The sequence below is a fragment of the Natator depressus genome, chromosome 2, assembly GCF_965152275.1.
Source record: "Natator depressus isolate rNatDep1 chromosome 2, rNatDep2.hap1, whole genome shotgun sequence".
Lineage (NCBI taxonomy): Eukaryota > Metazoa > Chordata > Testudines > Cheloniidae > Natator > Natator depressus.
This window is the reverse complement of record NC_134235.1, coordinates 256,691,102-256,715,227: the sequence shown is the minus strand read 5'-3', so window position 1 is coordinate 256,715,227 and position 24,126 is coordinate 256,691,102. Positions and strand designations below refer to the sequence as shown.

The 24,126-nt window shown below is 45.4% G+C and overlaps 1 protein-coding gene across 1 annotated transcript in view; it reads left to right on the top strand.

The window, feature by feature from the left end:
* WNT3A (Wnt family member 3A) overlaps positions 1-24,126 on the top strand; it is a 116,715-nt gene that overhangs the window by 87,726 nt on the left and 4,863 nt on the right. The gene's annotated exons all lie outside the window — the stretch shown is intronic.

Sequence of the window (24,126 nt, the reverse complement as noted above, 5' to 3'; positions counted from 1 at the left end):
AAAAAAAAAACAGTGATATTCTGCTGTAACAACTCGACACGTCACAGTTGCATTGATGTAAATGGCTGTTCTGTTGCTGCGGAACAGTATAAAGTTTAACAAGCGTGGGTCTTATTAAAATTATTAAAAAGGAGGAAGGATACAATAATAAAAAAAAATCCCACTGAAATAATCAGCATTACAGCTCTCTGCAAGGAGGCTGCAATCATCGTCATTGCAACTCCATGAGGTCACTGCGTCAGGCACTCCAGGGCTATTAAATGAGCGTTATTCCCTTTTTATGGGGTTGACCACTAACTTGTTCTAACCAATGGCTGTAAATATATTTGGCTTCTCTCATCAGGGTTGGGCCTATTGATATAGGAAACTTTGTGTTTTAGGCTTAAAGGGCCAGGAAATCCTGACCTACTTGCTTGACCCCTTAGACAGCCCCCACCTTCTCCAATTTTGACTTTAAGAATCTACAATCAACTGGTATTTTGTTTCTCTGCTGTCAAGTATATTGAGTGCTGGTGCATGGTGCCGCGGAGACTGGCGTCCTCTGTTTATCGTCCGAACAGGGGAAATGCAGGCCCTGGCAGTTCAAGGTTCCCTTACAGAGCCCTACCAACATTCCTCAGCCCTGCCCTGGAGGGAGCACCTCTCAGGGTGAAATGGAAGTTCAGGCTCCTACCTTCTGCTCCACTCAATCCTTGGCTTCTACCACGGCTGACAATTAGTGGGAACTGTGTGTTTGCAATGCGGGTGCCCCCCCCCACCAAGGAACTGGACCCCTCATTTCACATAGGCTACTAAACATTCAGCCCATGGGAGCAACTTTCAGTTGTTACCAGCTTGAGCCTGATGTGAACCAGTGAAAAGTCTCAGTATCCCACTGCCAGAAGCTTAGCCCCTCCCACCTCATAAATAACACCTCCCCGAGGAATACTCAAGTGTGACAGACACTAGGCGATGCAACCCTGCAGCCTGATGCAAAGGGCCAGTGGGCTTTATCTCTATTGCGCTCATTTAAAAAGCAAATGGTGGCTGATCTGCTGAAACCCCCCCCACTCAGAGCTTTGGAAACATACCAGTGTTCGCATATCTAACAGCCCCCGGGTGTGAAGAGCTGTGCTATTGCCACACAGATGTATTTCACAGACCAGCACAAGACCTCAGTCACCCTAGTCTCTTTCCCTGAAGACATCAATGAACAAGACTCTGTGACCATGCTGGTAAGTGAGATAAAATAAGACATGAGCTCTCCCTAGGCATGGAAGTACCATGGTTATTTCATTACCCAGATAGTTTGGCCCGCTCCTTAAATCTCCTGGCCCATAAAACTGCCCTCGGGCTTCCCAAGTCTTTTCTGGTTTACAACCTTTATTATGTCTTCTATATACTGTGAGTAAACGTGGTGCTCATGGGAGTGAAGGGATATCCCCTATCCTTATTCTAGTCTTAAATTAATCTTAAATGGAGAATATCTAGTCCAACCTGAGTGGGGTTTGAACACACATCAAAGGGGAAAAGCATGAACCCCTGGTACCTACCAGATTCCCCATAAGAGCTGCTTTCAGATCTTTGCACTTCTTCGCTCCACCTATTTATATGCCCCCCATCCTCCTAATACCTGAACCCCTCCCACATATGGATGGATTTAGCTTCACTATGAGATAGGGCAGTGTGATCAGTCCTGTTCTAAAGGTTGGCAACTCTAAGTGTTGAACATAAAGATGTTCATGGTAGAGCTCAGAAATGACCCCAGCTTTCCAAATTCCCTGGCCACACAGGTTTAACCGGAAGCCCATCCTTCCTCCTCTGGCCTGGACTTGCTACAGCACCCAGAAGAGCTGCTGCTGGACATCTCTGAACGCATACCCCACTCTGAACTAGAGACTCGGTGAACTGATCTCAATCTTTTCCCGAGTCTCAAACCATGCCACTGCTGAATGCTTTAAGAAATTAATACAATGCCCAGCTAACCTTCTACTGTTCTTCTTGTTCATAACTTCGCTTGCCTCTGCCCTTCTTTGTTCCATCTTGGACCTGAACTGCAAAGGCCCCAAGAAAAGCTCTTCTTGCGATACTTCCCAGTCAGCTGGAAGAAGGGAATATTGAAACATCTGACAAGTGAGCTGGTCATATGAGACTTGGAGGCCCAAGAGCTTTGGATAGTTCAGATATACCTTGAATAAGCATCCAAATTTTGGGTGCTTTTCCAGCCCGCTCCCCCCTACCCCCACAAACTTTTAACATAAGAACATAAGAATGGCCTACTGGGTCAGACCAAAGGTCCATCTAGCCCAGTATCCTGTCTTCGGACAGTGGCCAGTGCCAGGTGCCCCAGAGGGAATGAACAGAACAGGTAATCATCAAGTGATCCATCCCCTGATGCTCATTCCCAGCTTCTGGCAACAGAGGCTAGGGACACCTTCCCTGCCCATCCTGGCTAATAGCCATTGAAGGACCTATCCTCCATGAATTTATCTAGTTCTTTTTTGAACCCTGTTATGGCCTTGGCCTTCACAACATCCTCTGGCAAGGAGTTCCACAGGTTAATGGTGCATTGTGTGAAGAACTTGTTTTAAACTTGTTGCCTATTAATTTCATTTGGTGACCCCTAGTTCTTGTGTTATGAGAAGTAGTAAACAACACTTCCTTATCGACTTTCTCTACACCAGTCATGATTTTATAAACCTAAGCGGTTCTCCCCCGACAATTCCAAATCCCTATCTCCGGGGCTCCAGCCTCACTCCTGCAACTCTGACTCCTGAAAGCCTGGCACTGCTCATATTAGTCTGGGCTGTTTGCATGAGTAAGGGACGCAGAACTGAGCTGTTTAGAAGGACTGTGTGAACAGTCCCACCAAGCCAAGAAGAGGCCAGATCCTCAGCTGGCATCACCTGACACAGCTCCACTTAAATCAAACCTGCTATGCCAACTTACACCGACTGAGGATCTGGGTCCAAGTGTATAAGCTGGTGAGCTCTAGGTGTATACCCTATGAGTTACCGAGCAAGGTGCAGAGTGCCTTCAGCTCTCATTGACTTCAGTGACCTTGCAGGACTGGTCTCTGCACCTGCAGAGCAAATACCTGTAAACATTATTGTGATTTTGGTGGCTTTCCCATATTCTTCATAATATCAAACCCAGCTGCGTTGATTTGGGGGTGGGGGGAGGGGAACCCACGACAGTTCTCTGGCACTCAGCCCCTAAGTGGGATATTTTCAATTAAAAAAAATTTGGCTCAGGTATTCTTTAATGAATAACACTTTAATTACAGTTTTCATATTAAATATTCAGCATTAGAAATAGTTAGACAAGTAGCATGAGCACTGATTGTGCAAGCAAAGAAGTTGGGTTAAGAATGCGTATGTTATGACACTCAGTCCCTCGGAGGGCACATGCAGAATGCCTGAAGGATTAAGGGAATTAACATGGGAGATGGAAACAAATGAAAGGAGGGAGCATAGAAAAAGAAGGGAAAGCCATGGAGAGAGAAGAGACCCTAAAGGGGATTACTGAAATGAGAACTCTGCTGTAGTGCCCAAGATACTAACCTGGGAGTCATGAGGCGTGGATTCTACCCCCAGGCCTGCCACTGAGCTGCTGTGTGACCTTGGGTGTGTCTCTTTGCTGTGCCTCTGTCTCTCACTCTATGTTTGTACAGCACCTAGCACACTGGGGCCCTGACCTCTGTGGGGTTGGGCAGCAGTGTAATACAAAATAATAATAACAATGCTTGAAATAAACAAAAGTGTTTGTATAAAGTATAGCTAAGATGTGGTATCCATAATGATGGACTCAGCCAGTGCCTGGTTCTTTTTTGATTTACACTGGCTTAACTCCATTGACCTGAACAGAGTTCCACCTGATTTACACCAGACAGAGGTGAACCAGGCCCAGTGTTGCTCTACTGGGTTTACTCAGTAACGAATTTGCCAAGAAATTTCGCCGGGTGTTTTTTTTTAACCGTCCGTATTATAGATCCCTGCTCATTAGTAGACACATCACAGCAGCATCACCACCAAGGTTCCTCACATTTAATATCAATGGCGGCTTTGCTAGCGACTATCGTCCCAAGCAATCCCAGAATGCATTGCTTTGGTTTTGTTGCTGTATGGCAGCCAAGGTGAAGCACACCAATTATAAATCCTTATGGTGCTGCACACTTCCTGTAAGCTGGCAAGTGCCTTCACCTCCCACTGAAAGCAGCTCCCTTCAGAACGCCTTTAATCGCCAGCTGTCTGTTGAAGGAGATCTGGGTGCATGGCTTTGTTCCTGCATTAAACAACAAAACCCGTCTTCAGCTAGGGTTGGAACTGGGAACCACACCTGGGTGTTCTCCAGGTTAGTCATTTAGCATCTGCAGCATAGTTTCAACCACACTGTTGGCCACCACAAGGGCTGGGAGAAACCAAATGCATTGTGGGACTTGGAAAGATAGTTCTGCATCTGTAGTTAAGTAGAATGGGTGATGCTCCCACTTAGAGTTCAAGTAAAGGCAGATTGTGAGTAAGATTGGTAAAACCAGCTCACTATGACTAAGGCCTTGTCTACACTTACCGGGGGTTCAGCTGATGTAGCTGAAGTTGCGTAACTTAGATCGATCTCCCCCGCATAGTGTAGACAAGGCCTTAAAGTGATGAAGGATTGTCTGGAGATCTTATGCTTTTGTTTTTGGTATCCTTTGCTTGTACAGCAATTTCCTACTAAGGAAGAGTGGATGGCTGAGACCATCATGGTCTGTTGAGGGCTTTGTTTCTAGATTGCTGGTTCAAATCCTGCCTTGTTCAATAAATATTAGAAGTTGTTACATCAGGCAGCTCCTTGGTGACCTAAACAGGCACAAACTGACCCCTCAGTCTAGGTTGCAGGCCCCAAGGCAAGCCAGTCCTGAAGTACATGCCTGTGAGCACTTGCCAGCATCACAGAACCAGCATTAAATGGCACCCATGTTAGCAGTCTCAGCAGAAAGTACCAGGATTGGCTTGGCATGCAGCTTGCACTACCGTCATGCCAAACAGAAGTAGCCCTTTCGCAACAGAGCTGAGAGGAAGCATATGGGGAAGGGAAAATCCAACTTGCACCACCCTTTATCTCAGCAGTATTTGTTCTGTGATTCCACAGAGGCCATTCCTAAGAACGTTTGCGGGTGAATGTACTGGCTTTGTGCGTGCTATAGTTGTTGTATATAGATGAGAAGGAAACAGATGTTTGGTACTTTATTGTCCCACACAATTATATGCCTAAATATTTTGTGTCTTTTTGTTACACATTGGGCTCCACAGTTAGTTGGTTTAGAGGTTTTATACACAAGGGGAGTTAGCATGAATCTTACGCTTGGATACGCAGGTGTTGTCCCAACGCAGGGTAGTTCTGGTTTAACGCCATTGTTGGTTGATGCTCTTTCTGAGGTGTTACAAGTACCTCAATGGCTAAGGCCCAATTCTCCTCATCCTGTGTATGGGGCTGTCTAACTCCAAGCCGTGGCCTGCTCCATATCTAGTATTTCACCTGTTTGGCTTAGGGTAAACACAGGCTTTCCACTTGTGAGCTACCTCACCATGGGTTTCCCGGCTGCTATGGTTAATATGCTGAGCAAAAGCCTCCCTAGGTTTGGTAGCTTTAGGGGAATGTCTCTCAGAACATCACAGGCTGGTTTTTGGGGTCACAATGTATGTTGAAGGCTTTCTGGAAACTCTGGTATTTGTGGCCCAGCTCCCATTAATTTCAATGAGAATTAGACACCTAAATGCCTTTGGGAATCTGGGCCTGTGTGACCAAGCTTTGGATCTGTGAAAAGCACCAGCAGCAGACATATGCATAGTGGTGACCTGTCATGTTCTCCAGCAGAGGATGGAGCCATTTGAGTTCTTTTCATTGGTGATTTGGTTGGGTTCAGACCAATTGCTCAGTTGATTGGTTTGGTGGCTTGAGTGCATTCAGAAGATGTAGTTCTTAGTGTACTCTCCCATTGGCATTTGCTCTCTGATGGTTAATAATAGAGCTGAGCAAACTGTCGGCAACTTATTCAATTAATTTAGCCCCCTTCTCTGTTTGCAAATTATGCACATGCTTTGATTGTTATTAATATGCTCATCATTCAAAGAACATATTCAACCTAACAGAGGTTCCCAAACTGTGGTGTGCATACTCCTGGGGGTACATGGGAGAAATTGCGTAATGGTGGATTTTATTTATTAATTATTGTATTTATTGCATTTTCCTAATAGGCTATTCAGACGAAGCTTTAAAACTGTGTGGGAATTTGTTATATAAAATATGGTCGTTAATTTACTTCAAGATGTACCAATGAGAACACAGATAATGGGCGGCGTGTATCATAGGCTGGGGGAGGCTGTGCCTCCCCAAACAGCCTGGCATGGCCCCACCCACACTCCACCCCCAGATCCCTTCCTGCAGTTCCAGGTGCTCTGCGCTGGCCCAGGCTGGCTGGGGCTGGAGCTGGGGCTGGGATTGGCTGGTCTGCTGCGGGGTCTCGGGGTGGCTGGCGCTGTGGCCTCCATCTTTTTTGTATCTGAGAACCCCACTAACAAGGAACTTGTCCTCACCCCACGACCAGGAGGTAGAGAAATATCAGCATTATTCATTTCACAGATGTGGGGACCTGAGGCACAGATAGATTTAAGTGACTGGTACAAAGTCTGTGGTCATGCCTGGAACTGAATCCAGATCTCTCAAGTTCCTCTCCAGTGCCTAAACCACAAAACCATCCTTCCTCTCATTGGCTGTTACACGCTGTGATTTGTCACCTAAGTCACATGGTATCTTTTCCCCTCCCTGACTTGACGACTCTGAAGGCCACCAAAGCACACTCAAGAATGCTAAAGACCTTTCAAAGATTGGGAACAGTCCCAGCATGACTAGTCATCAAATGCCTATTTGCACAAGCATTTGTGACACTTCCCCAAAGTAGTTTTGCCAGCATTAATTTTGCAGAAAGTAATTTAAATGGGCCACGAACACCATAAAAGTGATTTCTCTGTTTTATTCAAAGGAATGGTCATGTGACCTTTGTTTCAATATTTGCCCAGCTCTACCGTTGTTATTTTATTTGTATCACAGTAGCACCAGAGGCGCCCAGCACAGATCAGGGCCCTGTTGTGCTTGGTTCTGTACACTCACATAATAAAATAGACAGTCTCGGCCCCAGATTGCTTACAATTCCTACTGGAACACTTATGGAAAGACACTGCTCATGTCCAGAACAAAAGCTAGTTGAAACTGCTTTTCAAAAGCATCCCCGAGGAGACATAAACCAGACTGGATAACCCAGATTCATCGATTTTTAAGGCCAGAAGGTGGGTCATTATGTTCATCTACTCTGGCCTCCCGCATGACACAAGTCCCCCAGTTTCTCCCAGCGGTTCCTGCATTCCTCCTAACTTCAGGTTGAGCTACAGCATCTCTATGAGAAGAGCGTCCACTAAGAATATTGAACTACTAAACGCCACGGGAACCTCCCCGCTTTGACACAGTGCCCAAACTTTTCTGGTGGTTGGAAAAAGTTCATTTATTACGTTCCCCTTCTGATTCATTTTCCCGTGCCTCTGAGCTCTGGCGGGGGGGGGGGGGGAAGAGGGGGAGCCAGGCTGCGGGAGATTTCATGAGAGGGCTTGTTCCCTGGGGATTTCCAGTCTCAATTTGCAGACACAAAGGGTTCAGCTGTTTAGATAAAGGATGGAAGCACCCAGCCTGAGCTAAACCTTCTGATGCTCCCACAGCACCTCCCTTTCCCCACTCCCGAGGCTGGGGTTAGGGAATGACAGAAAGGACCTAAATAAAAGGGGTGGGGGGAAATCTGCAGCCATTTAAATGAATTGCACTCAGGTACAGCCATGGAAAGTCCACTCTGCATGCAGCAGCTCCACTCTGCATGGGGGGCAGGATCTGGGGAGCCTGTGCCAGAGGCCTGCATCATCTGCATGTTGTGAAGGCCAGTCCGTCCCCTGCCAAAAGCAGACGTTTGGAGCTGTAATAGGAAGGAACAGAGACAGGGCTGGCTGGATGCACTCCTACTGGGAATTGGTTATGCTGCCCCATGGAATGCGGGCACAGGAGTGGCAGGGACTAAAATCCTCAGCTGTGGTAACAGCACCAGCTCTGTTGCCAGCCCACAGCTTGGAACAGTGTCTGCCTTCCACCCGAGCTCCCAATGAACACTGCATGCCAAGCTGGGCTACTCAGCCTTGTGCAGGGGGCGTAGCAGCTAGCCCTCTAAATATACAAGGAGCATGGGATTATCCTCCGAGCAGCCAAAGGTCTCTTTCCCTTTCTCTGCCTTGCAACCTGGGTGGGTTCGATCAGGGGAGAATAAGAGGAGCAAACTCTAGGTTGGGTCCCAAAAACTGAGCAATCCAATTGCTTCTGAACCTTAAAATTGTGCTTCAAGTGGAGCGGGGAGCCTTCAGCTAACTTTGTGTGCGTGCATCAGGGTCTCGGAGCAGCCTGCAGCTTTAACCAGGCTTTGAAAAGGAGCTGGGCGGTGTCACAAAATCCAGGTTATGACCTGCGACCTCTGGATGAGAAATTGTTACCATTTAGGATGTGTTAGGAGGGCCATCCTTTTCATCAAATGCGTGTTGCTTCTTGCTGCGGGAGGCAATCACACCGGTATATCATTAACTCGCAGAAAAGGAGACTGTAAAAAGGGCTGATGGGGGACCTTAGCCCGCACCCTGCTGGGGTCTGCTCTGAGCACAATATCCCAGCGACCATGAGATTAAGCTAAAGAGAAAAGTGAAAATGCTTTTCACGATTCACACGCCCTTTAGATTGTTTTATTAAACCATTTGAATAGGGATTTCCCTTTCGGCCGACAACGGGGCCCGGCCAATGCATAGTTCTAGGTTGCTATGACTTAGTTGGTCCTAGCTAATCACTAGTGAGGGCGAATTTCATATAAAATATCTTGGGCCATTGTCAGTCTAATGCGGCGTGACAATGCCAGCACAAAAGGGGATTCATTCACCCCAGCAGGTAATAAGGACGATTTGCCATACCAACCAGGCAGTGTCGAGGGGGGCTGTCAAAAGCGATCAGGCCAGTTGGATGGAGCCTCACATTCCATTCTCAGGTGGGCTAGGGCGATCCTTTTGTTAGAGGAGGTTGCTCCTGATCACAGAATACAATTTTTTCCCCCAGCTATCCCACTGACCAGCAGAACTTGTGTTCATAGTGCTTTTAAGGGCGAAAGGGACCATTATGATCATCTAGTCTGACCTCCTGCGTCCCACAGGTCCAGAGAGAGTTTAACCCAGTGATTCCTGCTGCCCTTTTTCGCCTTCCGAGCCCTCTTTAATTAAAGATTCTTGTCTTCTCACAATGGACATACTGTATCTCTGCTAATCGCAGATACACACATACACACACAACCCCTTTCTCTAAAACATTCCAGGGACACTGAATCATTGGGTAAAGCAGGAGTTAAATAACTGGTGGAGTTTGGGGGTAAGCAAATTGTGCATGGCGATATAAACAAGATTCAAGAGGTTTGGAATAATAGATTTAAGGGGTTAGATTAAAAAGTTTTCATACAAGATTGGGGGGGGGGGTATGTGGGGATAGATAGGTAGATAGATAGATTTTTTTCCTTTGTTGGAACAATATAGTAACATATACCCAGCCCCCTTCTACTGGTCTGCCCCCATCCAGTGGGTCAGGTTACCTATGTTTATCGCAGGTTATTTTGACAGTAGGTAATTAGCTAGAGCATTCCAGGTCTTGACCCATCATTTTCGCATGAGAGCAAATTGTTTTGATTTTTGGAGGTGCTGATCAGCCACTGCTCCTGTCAATTGCAGCCAGACTTGTGAGCGCTCAGAGTGTCTAAAAATGAAGACGTACCTGCTTTAATGCAACAAACATTCTGAATCCCTAATGCCAGACTAGAATTTACAATACATTTCCTGCATGCAATAAAACAAACCAGCCCACCGACCTTTTAGAAGAACTTGGCCTACAGGGTCTCATAAAGCCACCTTAATCCAACCGCTGTCAATCCAATACTCCCTCTTATCTGGATCGCCTTCGCCTTCCCTGGCGGGAATTGCTTACTTCAGAAGTGTGCTCCAATCACCTGTTTATCTGATCAAATGTCTTTTTATGCCCTTTCACCTTCACTGGGCTATGTTGGTACTAGCACACTGGTTCAGAAAGAACAAGAACTCATGCAGAACCTCATCCAACTCTCAGACGGCACCCAAACCCAACTTTTCTGTTAAAAGATGAAAAAGCCTGGTTCGCTTGTTGTTATTATTCCCATGAGCCTTTGCACTTTGGGGCCTGGTTTTTAAAAGGGTAAAAATCCTTAAACTGGATGCTGGAAATGTATAGTGTGGAATGAGCTGCTGAATTTGCGCACACCGTTGACACTTCTGTGTTTGCAAATCAGGGCACCGATCCCACCCATGCATAGCCCCATGCAAGCATACGATTGCAAGACCAGGGCTTAACTGTGCAAGCACATGCAGCCCGTTTGACATTCGGGCTGTTTCTCTTTCCCTCAAACTGGCAAGCCCCTTCCTTAGCTCCCACAATGAATACACTTGTGAGTCCACTGATCAATATCCCAGGCAATATTTAGTGCCTCAGAGACGCAGTCACCAGACAAACCAAACACTGGGACTCGAATGAGCATTCCAGTGGGTAGGCATGAAACATAATGTGCAATCTCTGTGGAGGGATCCCTGCACCCATATGGAGACCCATTAGCTTTGATGGGACTTCAGATGGGTGTACGTGTCTGCTCGAACTTTCAGGATTGAGAATTTAGAGAGTGGGTTTTTTAGGTATTTAGGGACATCAGTGGGACACAGGCACCTAAATATCTTTGCAGATCTGGCCCTTAGTAACTAAGGGCTAGATACTCATCCCTTAGGGTCAGTAGTAGCTTACTCCAGTACTACTGCTATTGAAATGAGTGTGACTACTCCAGGAGGACAGTGCTCTGCAATTTGAGTAAAGGTATCAGGACGCAGCTTTAAAATGCAGCAAGTTTTCAATGAGGTTTTGGGGAATCTGAGGCCAAGTTTTGCTCCTACTGAAGCTAATTGGAGTTTGCCCGTTGATTTTGGTGGCAACAGGATTTGGTTGTTCACTAGCACCCGCTGGCTTTCTTATTGAATCTAAAAAAAGGGGCACCTTCCCATCTTGTGTATGAGCATAGCTGTGTCTTTCACCGTGTATATGCTAGTAATAGCTCCAATGCTAAGAGCTAGACATGTAACGGCCTGCTTCTGATTTACACTAAGGCCACTTTTCGATCACTCGGGAAGGGTAAAGGGAAGAGCAGAGTGGTGTAAAGTGGCCTTAGTGTAAACGTGACTCAGGCCTGCAAATGCTGTCACAGCTTCACACAGGAGCAAAAGTTTTGATGGTGCAAAAAGGTTTAATAGGAAATCATTTCCTGTTAGGAAATGGAAATCTGGGTGAGTAAGGAACGTCTCGACTTTCAGAGGTAAATGGAGAGCACTAAGTGATCTGAAAACATAATCGAGCCAGAGCCTTGGCTGAGAGGAACTGATGTGTCCCGTGCTTTGCACGTAGGTTTTTTTGAAGATTGGCATTGATATCCCTAGAGGCTCCAGTCTTTCCATTTATCCACAAACCAGCCAAGCTCAGACTGCAGCAGTACAGCCTTCCTCACCTCCACCCTGACCTCTAGGCATGAGAAAAGAGTTCACTCTCCATGGGCTGTTCAGTCACGGGCCTCTCTGCTGAGTCTGCCCATGGATGCTTAGTGGGGAGGGGATGCAGAGCCCTTGATGGAAGTCAGGAGCCTTGACTCCAGGTTAGGGGCTCTGACCATTTGCCCAAACGCCTCCCTTTGTCTGACAATGATCAAATTGAAGGATGTATCTCAGAGACTAGGACACATTTTCCCTGGGGGAAGGGAGGATGGAGAAGAAATGTTAAAAGGAATTATGATTATACAAAACCAGATAGCTTGGCAATCAGAGCGATTAAATATTGGCAAGGCACCAAACTCAGATAGATAACATCCCAGAAAGCTGAAACAGACAGGGAAGCCCTTGGCATGCATCTACTGACAGCTCCACATGCACGGGAGGTGTGCCCACAGGCTGAAGGGTAGTAAAAAGCTGTTCCCACCCTAAAGATGGAAGATCCAGAAGGTGTCACAGCTGTGGTAAGCCTGACTTTGCTGATGGGGAAAATATTGGAAACGTTGGAAACCAAATATTGGCTTTTAGCAGCCTCTGAGATGAGTGTCTGTTTCATCATGTCCCATTTAATTGTAGCAACAAAGGAGTCCACCTCCAGGTAAACCAACCTAAAGTATTTTCCTTGAGACGGGTGTAACTCCACTCAGTTCATTTCTCCCCCTCTCAATCCATCCCACTCCCAAGTCTATCTGACCAGCAATCTATTAGCGTAATTATAGGTCACCCGTCACCATAATATGTATGAGCTTTGTCTGGCACATAGTTACAGCAGAGATTACTTCAACCATCCTTTTTGAACATAGAGCTAGAGATAGCAGAAGACTGAGCAAGTAATTCAGACATTGTCTCTAGTCCAGGCATTAGACTCCTTATCTCGCTTCCTACTTACTTTCCACTGCTGACTTTTAGAGGGACAGTCCTTCCCCCCTCCCTCCATCCTCCCTGCGGTTTGGGAGGAGGAATTGAAGTCAATAGAGTTGCATCAGGGATGTACTTGGTCCAAGGGCTACCATAAAGGCAATGAAGTCTGTGGGTTCCTGGCTGAGTCTGATTAGCCCAAGTGCCTGAAATCAAAAGAACATGATTCATTGGTATTTAGAAAACAAGCTTTTGATTGCTCTCCCAAGCTGTGGAAGGGGTTGCTCTGGGAAGAGCTCTTGAGATAGTTTGCCTGTGATCCCGTTCAGACTAAAAAAAATGTAAGTGAATTCACTGGCCCCAATTCCTTACTCACTCACACTGGTGTAAATCAGGATTAAACCACTGAAGCTATTGATTGTAGTAAGGCTTTGACACAATCCCACATAGCATGCTCACAAGCAAATCAGGGAATTGCGGTCTAGATGAAATCACGGCGTGGCAGGTGCAAAACTGGTTGAACGAGAGTACTCCAAGAGTTGATATCAATGGTTCACTGTGAAAACGAGAGGGCATATCTAGTGGGGTCCCGCAGGGATCAGTCCTGGGTTCAGTACTATTCAATATTTTCATTAATGACTTGGATAATGGAGTGGAGAGTATGTTTATACAATCTGCACATGTCACCAGGCTAGGAGGGGTTGCGAGCACTTTAGAGGACAGGATTAGAATTCAAAATGACCTTGACAAATTGGACAACTGGTCCGAAATCAACAAGATGAAATTCAGTAGAGACAAGTGCAAAGTACTTGATGTAGGAAGGAAAAATCAAGTGAATAACTACAAAATGGGGACCCACTGTCTAGGGGGTAAGATTGCTGAAGAGGATCTGGGGGTTATAGTGGCTCACAAATCGAATATGAGTCAACAATGTGATGCAGCTAAAAAAGAGGCTGATCTTCAAGGTGTGTTAACAAGAGTGTCTTACATAAGATCTGGGTGGTAATTGTCTGGCTCTACTCAGCACTGGTGAGGCCTCAGCTGGAGTACCATGTCCAATACTGGGCACCACACTTTAGGAAGGATGTGGACACGTTGGAGAGAGTTCAGAAGAGAATAACAAAATGATCAAAGGTTTAGAAAACCTGACCTATGAGGAAGGGCTGAAAAACCTGGGCATGTTTAGTCTTGGGAAAAGAAGACTAAGCAAAGACCTGATAACAGTCTTCAAATATTTTAAGGGCTGTTATAAAGAGGACTGCGATCAACTGTTCTCCATATCCACTGAAGGTGGGACATGAAGTGATGGGCTTAATCTGCAGCATGGGAGATGTAGGTTAGATATAAGAAAAACTTTCTAACGGTAAGGTTACTTAAGCTCTGAAATAGGCTTCCAACGGAGGTTGTAGCCATCCCTGTCACTGGAGGTTTTTAAGAACAGGTTGGACAACCACCTGTCAGGGATGGTCTAGGTTTCCTTGATCCTTGGGGTATTAACTTGCTGATTTCTCGAGGTCCCTTCCAGTCCTACCTTTCTATGATTCATGAAGCAAATAATGTTGCACTAGTGTAAAAATAATGTGAGTAGAAAATCAAGTCGACACATTCTCCTGTAGTCTATGTATTTGGAGGGTGACAGAAGGATCAGAGCCCAACCACTGCAATATCCTGTTGCCTGCAACTACAGAAGAGAAACCCAGGCGAGTCACTTACCTCCCCTGCCTCAGTTTCTCCATTCATAAAACTGCACGGACCTTGCACATAATGGCACATTTTAAAAATTCCCCACAGATCTAGTAGAATAACGTTTGCTATAACGAGAGCTGGGAGGAAAATGTTTTTCTCATCCTGTGAAAAACGTCGAGATTTCAGTAATTTTTCCCATCCTGCATCAAGCTGAGAAGTCAAAATTTCAAAAGATGTTGTGAACTGAAAAGCCAGAAAAAGAATTTGGTTCAGGGCAATTGAAACAGTTTGTTTTGAATTTGAAGCTTTAAAAAAAAAACAAAAAAAAACATTTTGGAGTAGAATTAGCTTAAATTCAAAACCAAAACTCTTTGGAACTGGAAAACTGAAACTGTTGGTTTAGACAGGGTTAAAATGTTGGGATGTTTTGACTAGTTACAAACTTTCTTAACCACATGTTTTTCAAGTCAAGAAATTCACTGAATGTGCCAGTTTCCTGTGGACAGTTTCACTTTCGATGAACTGGCCTTTTTCTACCAAAAATGCTGTCTTGGAAAATTCCCAACCAATGCCTCCTATAACCACACCAAACCATTGATCCATCTAAGGGCATGTGTACACTGCCCACGTTACAGCGCGGCCGCGGCAGCTAAGTCACCACTGGCTAACACCAGACGCTTCAAAGGAATAAAAGAAGCACACAGGGTTCCTAGCTAGTCATGCCACCCTGTACTTGGGAAAGAAGGAGGGAATTTCCATTCTAAGAGCCCTAGAGCAATCAGCTTACACCCCGGAGCTTGAGCTTTGATTATCCTTATCAGCTTGCATAACTACAAACAGGGACGAACTGGCCATGTCACAGGTCAGGACACTATGGTATGCTCATAGACCACAGCAGCTATGCCTTTTGCTTAGCAGAGATTCTCACACATGCATCCCTTAGCCTGCTCCCTTGTGTAGATCCTTCCACCCAAACATTCTCCTCTACATCCCTGGTAGATGGTCTGTATTTGTGTTCAGCACAATTACAAATTACAGGCTATTTCCTAGTAAAAAATATTTACTATTTTCAGGATGCTTGAGCATTACATGTATCATGGGACAAGTCCATCTGGCTACGAATGTTGTTGGTGCATAAGAAATCATCTAGTCAAAGCCCTTCTAAAAATCTAGCCACTATGAGTCACTTGGTAACTCCCTGCAGCAGGGTTCCATAGCCTGTCTATACCCTGCCTAAAGGAGTCCTGTGTTTCCCTGTTTCAATTCCAAATTGATTGGCCATTAGTGGAACCAAATGAGCTCTCAGCATTTGTGTTTGACGATCCCTAGTTTTTCTGACACTTGAACAAAAAAACCTCACGTCAGTCTCCAACTTGGCAAGGTTTTCAGAGTATGTGTACAGCTGGGGTGAGAGGAAAAGTGGCACGAGGAGCGTTAACCTGCCAGCGGGAAATCAAGAACCCCACTGCAGACAGATTTCAGAGTGGTAGCTGTGTTAGTCTGTATCAGCAAAAACAACGAGGAGTCCTTGTGGCACTTTAGAGACTAACAAATTAATTTGGGCCTAAGCTTTCGTGGGCTAAAACCCACTTCATCAGATGCATGGAGTGGAAGTGGGTTTTAGCCCAGGAAAGCTTATGCCCAACTAAATGTGTTAGTCTCTAAAGTGCCACAAGGACTCCTCGTTGTTTTTACTGCAGATAGAGTGGTTTCAATCATTTGTTGGCAATTCTGTTATTTAAGGGCTAGGACTCAGGATTCTGTACTCATCTCTGCCACTCGTCAACTGTGAGACTTTTGGCAAATCACCTCAACTCCATGGGCCTCTGCTTCTCCCTCTTCTCTCCCCCACCCCCCGGCCCCGTTTTTCTCGTCTGTTTTAACTGCAAGCTCTGGGGCAGGGACTGTCTCTCACTATGTGTTTGTACAGTGCCTAGCACAATAGATGGCGCGTATAGGGTTGCCAGTTTTGGTTGGACGTATTATTGGAGATTTAATCACATGACATAATCTTTAATTCAAGATTAATCTTTAATTCCTGGAGACTCCAGGCCAATCCTGGAGGGTTGGCAGCCCTAGGCGGATAGCTTAGGTGCATAGCATAACCCCCTGCCCATGCTCCACTCCCAGGACCCCTCCTGCCTGCTTCCAGTTCCCTTCCCACTCTTCGGTGTCCAGCCAAGAGTCTGAGGCAAGCAGGCTAGGGCTGGTGAGCACAAGGCCCAGCACCACCCATCCGTCCAATGCTGGGGACACTGGGACCACGCTGCCCACCCAGCGCTCTGGGGCCGGGGGCGCTCCGGCCGCGCCACCCACCCCAGCACGCTGAGGCTGAGGGCACACAGGGGAGCCAGTGGCCATGGAGGGGAGGGGGCGGTGTGCTCCAAGCTCTGGCGCGGGAGGGGGGCTGGAAGAGATGGGGCGGGGCCTTGGGCAGAGGGGAAAGGGCCAGGGACTAACCTCACCCAATGGCGCATTCACCCGCCACCCATGCCTAGCACAATGAAGGACCAATCTTGTTTGATGTTACAGATAAATAACAACAATGTGAATACATTCAAAGGACCCTTCATTTGAAAGAGCATTCATGGAGCCTATTGATTTGAACTGGTGCACGGAGTTATTTTGATGGCAGGGGACTATGGTTTTTTTTAAAAGAGGGCTTCTTTTTATACAGTGAAATAGTTTTCCAAAGGAGGGGTTGAAAGTCCCATCACTTGGGTCATTTTAAACTAAATTCAGACACTATGTTGTAGGGTAGTCACAGAACCATGGAACCATGGGGTCAGAAGGGACCTCAAGGGTCATCTAGTCTAACCCCCTGCCAAGATGCAGGATTTGTTGTGTCTAAATACATTTCATGGGCAGGAAACAATGGACTGGAGGACATAGTCGAGATTTTTTCACCCTCTGAGGCCTACCATTTAGAGTCATAGAGATGAAGGCCAAACTATCTAGTGTAACCTTGTCTATATCACAGGCCATTAAGTACCATCCAGCCACCCCCGTCCCAAGCCCAACAGCCAGAATTATACCAACGTATTACAGCCCTCCGGAGACTCACCGATGGTATGCCACAGCCAGAGAACAGGAGGGACTGGTGCATGGTGCACCAAGAATTCTGTTTCATTTTGTGTCTGTCCATTTCTCAGTGACTTTTCCCGCCTAAAATCCCCTAAGCATGTGCAGCATTTGAGATGCACTAAACAGCAGGATTTGAGCCTCCAACCTCCAGCAGTGACCTCTATCACTCAAGCTAAGCTACCAAGGACTAGAATCACAAAGGATGCTTAGGTGCTGCAATAGCTAACTCCTAGGTGCCCTGCCACCAGTCGAATTCACAGCCATTGGAAGTCAAGGAGAGTAAGGTGCCCAAGTCACTTAGGCTATTAAAAATATATGAAGGATATTAAATATTATAAATCTCCTTTTAATGAGACCCTTGACCTCTCCATAGGTCGCTTTTCAATGGAATATAATATTGGCTGTAGCCAACTGACTACTTACATGTATATGTAAGAGAGACACTATTCCACTGCCCTCTGCTGAGTGGAATCCTACTGTGTGTCATAGGCCTTTTACAGTGAAAGCTGAAAGAGTTTAAGGCAGGATAATCTGCTTTCTGTCCTCACCACTGCTGTGATGTTCAGAGCATCTACAGCACAAAGCACAGTGACCATTTGAAATTCCTAGTCGGCCACTACAATATACTTCTCATTAACTTACTCTCAGGAAGATCACCAACCTTAGCCCAGGGGTATCCTATCCTCCTGTCAGTTTCTCTTACCTTCCCTTTTTCAAGGATTATTCAGATCTCATGTTCACATCAGGTTACCCCTCATCTCTTTCTTTTTAAAGAGACATTCCTCCGTTTTTACCATCGCACCAGTCAACACTGAGCTGTAATGATACTTTGCATCTTCCATCCAAGACACTCTATAAACATCAACAAATTTAGCCTTGCAAACTCCCTGGGAGATAAGTCTGATTGTCCGCTATGTTCCTGATAAGGAAGCTGAGGGACAGAGAGAGATTAGGTGACTTGCTCAAGGTCACAGAGGAAGCCTGCATAAGAACTGGAAATAAAACCTCAGGTCTCCTGACTCCTAGTCTTCCTTACTTCTTGCTGATAATATCACTTTCCCCCTCTGCCCACATGTCTCTGGCTGGATCAGGAATGTCCTGCATGGAGCATGCAGTTGGGAAGTTCTGGGGGATAGAACCTCAAGATACTATGGGCAAGAATTTCAAAAATGGCTAGAAAAACGAGTCTGGTAGCACCTTAAAGACTAACAGATTTATTTGGGCATAAGCTTTCATGGGTAAAAACTCACTTCTTCAGATGCATGGAGATGCAACTAAATCTGTTAGTCTTTAAAGTGCCACCAGATTCCTCATTATTTTTGTGGATACAGACTAACACAGCTACCCCTCTGAAAAGTGGCTAGTGATTTTGAGTGCCTATATCTTAGGGGCCCAGTTTCAGACATCTTCGAGGGCTCTGACTTTCAGAAAGTGCCGAGCGCCCACCTTCTGAGACTCAGCCCCCTTTGAATTGTCTAAAATTAGGCACTTAAAAGATTGCAGCAGACAAAATTACTAAGTCACTTTTGAAAATCTCAGCCACCATTGTGAGCAATATGAGATTTTAATGTGCCGAAGCCAGAGACTCAGTGACCTTCTGCTGCAGGGGTAAACAGTAGTTAAAATGCTCTTAAGCCTACATCCCCATTAACCTTCTCCTACCAGCTGACTTTCCAGAAGCCCTCTTCAAGTTGTAACGAGCTGCCTGTCTCCTGCTACCAGAACCACCCAGAGAGGAATGAGGCTCGCTGACAAATGCATTGCACTCTCCTCTTATCTTTACTAAGTTTCTTGCATTTTTATATGGCACCTTAATAACCCCTCATTTCCATTACAAGTGCATGCTTTCCTTCTGCTTATCTGTATCTCTATGCACTCCTTCTCCATTCCTGCAGCCACACCGCCTGAGGCTATGACCTGGTGAGTTCTCCAAAGCTCAACAGGGTCAAGTCTGCTTAGTAATTGGATGAAGGTCCTCAGACCGAATATGTTGCAGGAAGTGATTCACTAGATGGCACTCTTCTATGTGCATCAATACTGAGCCCACTGTCCCAGCCTAAAGTTAGAGGTGAGAGATGAGATGCAAATCCAATGTCTCAATCCCACGTGGTCATTAAAAGATCCCCTGGCATTATCTCAAAAGTGGGATTGTTAACCTCAGTGCTCTGGGCCAGATTTCAACTACACTCTGCCTGACTCAATTTCTCATGTAGTTACAATTGGTTACGGTGCTGTTCACTTCCTGTTGCATGCTGTTAAACAGCTGCTGTGTTCCACCCTAGAGGCAGTTGCATTTCACTGGCCGTTGAGCAACCCTTACATGTATAGTCTGTAAAGTGCTCTGGGATCTTTCCACATGAGAAGTGCTATATAAAACCTGAAGTTATTGTTAAGGAAAAGAATAAAAAATACCTCCAGAGCTGAAGAGTTTCTGTACATGTGTAAACTACACACATGTGGGAATGGTGCTGTGGCACCGAGACCACTTACAGATTAATCAGTCTGCTCTAAAGCTTTAGCTAAGGGCCATGTGGCTTTTAGCTCATGCATTTAGCTCCAGGGGTCCCAGGTTCGATCCTGCCCGCCGACAACCGGGGTCTGTCGGTGTTACACATGCTTGAATAAAAGTATCTTCTCCCTTACTTGTATGCACTCAGTGACTTTCTAACCTTTATAAGCATGCTGAAGTTGTGTTCCAGGACATTGCTCATGCCTTTTGCTTGTAATTTCCTGCATGCTATTTTATTTGCATATTGTTGAATTTGGTAGTATCCCAGAGAGAAGAGCCAATGCACAGGTTCTGGCTCAAGTATTCAAGCTAGTCAGGACCTCTCTGTTAACACGCAATATTGGTTTCGATCCTGAGAACATGTTAGGGTTTTGACTTGGCTTGTTAAATACTCTCCATATTACTAAGTGCAAATAACTGATTGAGCAGCCAGAAGTTAAAGCCATATGTTCCCATTCATAGCAATCAGAATGGACTAAGGTCCACGAAATCTGGTACAAAAAAAAAAAAACACAAAAAAAACCCGACGAGTAAAGTTATTGAGCCAGATCATCAACTGGTGTAAATATGGCATAGAGCCGTTGAAGTCAATGGATCTACACCAATTTAAACTAGCTGAAAATCTGCCTCTGTGGCTATATTTGTATTACAGAACAATCCTGATTATCCAAACAACGTGGGTGACACCAAATTTGTTTGGATAACTGGGATTGCATAGACAAGGAGTCAGCTTGTTAGGGAGATTTGTAAAGGGTCTCCAAGAGGCTGGATTATCATGATTGATCATCATGTTTTCCCTACACCAGAGCCAGTTGGAACCTTTTAGATTAAATGTTTTTTGTCAAAAAATGCTGCTCCATTGGGTTTCATGGAGACATATCAATTTTGACAGGAAGGTTTCTGAGGTCTAGGGCGGCCTCTCTGGTCACTTCCAAAGAGAGAGAAAGACCCAAATTGGAAAGCTGAACTTATCGATCCAAAGCTATATATTTCAACACTATTCCATTTTCACAAAGACATTTTGAAAAATTTTGTATCCTTCCACTGTGGAATGAAAGCAAAATGTGAAAGCTGTCATGTAATGGAATTGTTCTCCAGCCACTCTAGTTATGGCTCAAGTGAATCATAGAATCATAGAATATCAGGGTTGGAAGGGACCTCAGGAGGTCATCTAGTCCAACCTCCTGCTCAAAGCAGGACCAATCCCCCACTAAATCATCCCAGCCAGGGCTTTGTCAAGCCTGACCTTAAAAACCTCTAAGGAAGGAGATTCCACCACCTCCCTAGGTAACCCATTCCAGTGCTTCATCACCCTCCTAGTGAAAAAGTTTTCCCTAATATCCAACCTAAACCTCCCCCACTGCAACTTGAGACCATTACTCCTTGTTCTGTCATCTGCCACCACTGAAGTGCATAAAGGAAGGTCTTCCCAGAGACTTAGCTACTCAACCTCATGATGAGAACCCCTTTCAGTTGACCCAACCAAAGGCTAAAAAGGTTGTCGCCAACATTCCCAGGTGAAGAGCCAGACATGACAACAATCCTTTTAGGTAGCTCAGGGACCTGGCACCGAATTGGGCAAATAGACAAATCTTCAAGCACACATAAGTATGAGGAATAAACAGGAAGAACTGGAAGTATTAATACATATGCTCAATTATGGTTTACTTGGCATCACAGACATGGTGGGATAAGTCTCATGACTGGACTTTTGGTATACAGGAGTATCGCTTGTTCAGGAAGGACAAGCAGGATAAAAAGTGATGAGGTGTTGCATTGTATATCCAGAATATGTACACTTGTGCTGAGGTCCAGAAGGAGGTGAGAGGCAGACCAGTTGAAATTCTCTGGGTAAAGATAAAAGGGATAAAGAATAGGGGTGATGTCATGGTAGGGATCTACTAGCAACCACCAATCAGGAAGAGGAGGTGGATGAGGCATTTCTAGAACACACCACAGAAATATCCAAAACACAAGACCTGGTAATAATGGATGACTTGAGCTACCCAGTCATCTGTTAGAAAAGTAATATGGCAAAACACAAAATGTCCAGTATATTCTTAGAATGTATTAAGGAAAAATGTATGTTTCAGAAAATGGAGGATGTAACAAGAGTGACAGTCATTTTAGACTTGATTCTGATCAATAGGGAGGAATTGGTAGCAAATCTGAAGGTGGAAGGCAATTGGGGTGAAAGTGACCATTAAATGATAGATTTCATGATGCTAAGGAGAGGCGGGAGTAAGAGCAGCAGAGTAAGGACAATGGACTTCAAAAAAGCAGATCTCAACAAATGCAGAGAACTGGTAGGTAAGGTCCCATGGTAAGAAAATCTAAGGGAGAAAGGAGTTCAGGAAAGCTGCCAGTTTCTCAAGGAGGCAATTTTGAAGGTACAACTGCAAACGATTCTGATGCTATAGTAAGATAGGAAGCACAGTAAGAGGGCAATATGGCTCCACCTGGAACTCTTTAATGACCTCAAAATCAAAAAGGAATACTACAGAAAGTGGAAACATGGATGAATTGCTAAGGATGAGTACAAAAGAATGGGACAACCATGTAGTGACACAAAATGAGTTACACCTAGCAAGGGACATAAAAGGCAACAAGAAGAGGTTATTTAAATATATTAGGAGCAAGAGAAAAACTAAGAAAATGTAGGTCCTCTACTTAGCAGAGAAGGAGAGTTATTATGGATGACATTAAGAAGGCTAATGAGTTGAATGCCTATTTTGCTACAATTTTCATGAAAAATGTTCATGATGTTCAGATATGCAACACAATTAGAATTAACAGCAAAGGGGAAGGAACGCAAGCCAAACCAGGGAAAGAACAGGTTAAAGAATATTTAGATAAGTTAGATAGATTCAAGTTGAAGGACAGGATTAGAATTTAAAATGACCTTGACAATGCAGAGAATTGGTCTGAATTCAACAGATGAAATTCAATAAAGACAAATGAAAAGTCCTTCACTTAGGAAGGAAAACTCAAATGCACAACTACAGATTGAGGAATAAATGGGTAGTTGGTAGTACTGCTGAAAAAAGATCTGGGGGTTATAGTGGATCACAGATTGAATGAGAGTGAACAATGTGATGCATCTGCAAAAAAAAAAGGCTAATATCATTCAGGGGTGTATTAATAAGAGTGTTGTACATAAGACAGGGGAGGTAATTGTCCAGCTGTACTCAGCACTGGTGAGGCCTCAGCTGGAGCACTGTGTCCAGTTCTGGGTGCCACACTTTAGGGAAGATGCAGTGAAATTGGTGAGAGTCCAGAGGAGAGCAACCAAAATGATCAAAGGTTTAGAGAAGGTTAAAAAATTGGGCATGTTTAGTCTTGAGAAAAGAAGACAGGGGGAACCTGATAACAGTCTTCAGCTATAGTAAGAGCTGTTATAAAGAGGACTCTGATCAATTGTTCTCCATGTCCACTGAAGGTGGGACAAGAAGTGATGGGCTTAATCTGCAACAAGGAAGATTTAGGTTAGATACTAGGAAAAACTTTCTAACTATAAGGGTAGTTAAGCTCTGAAATAGGCTTCTAAGGGAGGTTGTGGAATCCCCGTCACTGGAGGTTTTTAAGAACAGGCTGGACAAACATCTGTCAGGGATGGTCTAGAAATACTCGGCCCGGCCTCAGCAGCGGGGGCTGGACTGGATGACTTCTTGCCCAGCATTTCTATGATTCTATAAGATGCAGTGTATTGGACGCAGCATCCGGGTGAGCTGGTCAGGTAGCGGAAAGAGCATGTTTCGAGGAAAGATGAGGAGGGTGACACTTGGTGTGCATGGTGAGGGAAGCAGACTGCTGGAATAGCAGGCCGTCCTGGTGTTTTCCCAACTGCCAACCATCAGCAGTCCCCAACATGATATGGAACCAGCCACACCATTTGCAGAGCCCTGAAAAGGCTGGCTGGGCTAGTCACAGGGCTCTGAAAAGTGTGTGGTTTATCTGGCCTTGGCCCCACTGCCAGAGAGTGGAGTCTGGCAGCAAAGAGACGTCTCCCCTTCCACGGGGGTGACTGGGGTCCAGTCTATATGTACCTGAATCAGTGCTGGATGCTGGAACACAGAGAGCCCCATTTGGCCATTTGCTTACTAGGGCCTGATCCAAAGTCCACTGGGTGGAGACTTTCCACTGACTTCAGTGGGTGTTGAGTCAGGGCCAGTCCTGACTCATTGTGTCTTCCAGTGCTGGAAATGGCCCGGCCTGGAAATGGAATTATTAAGCCAGGAGGCAGGTTTCCTAGCCTGCTGCTGGGTTCTTCAGAGGAGGCGCTCATGTCAGTCCCTTGGG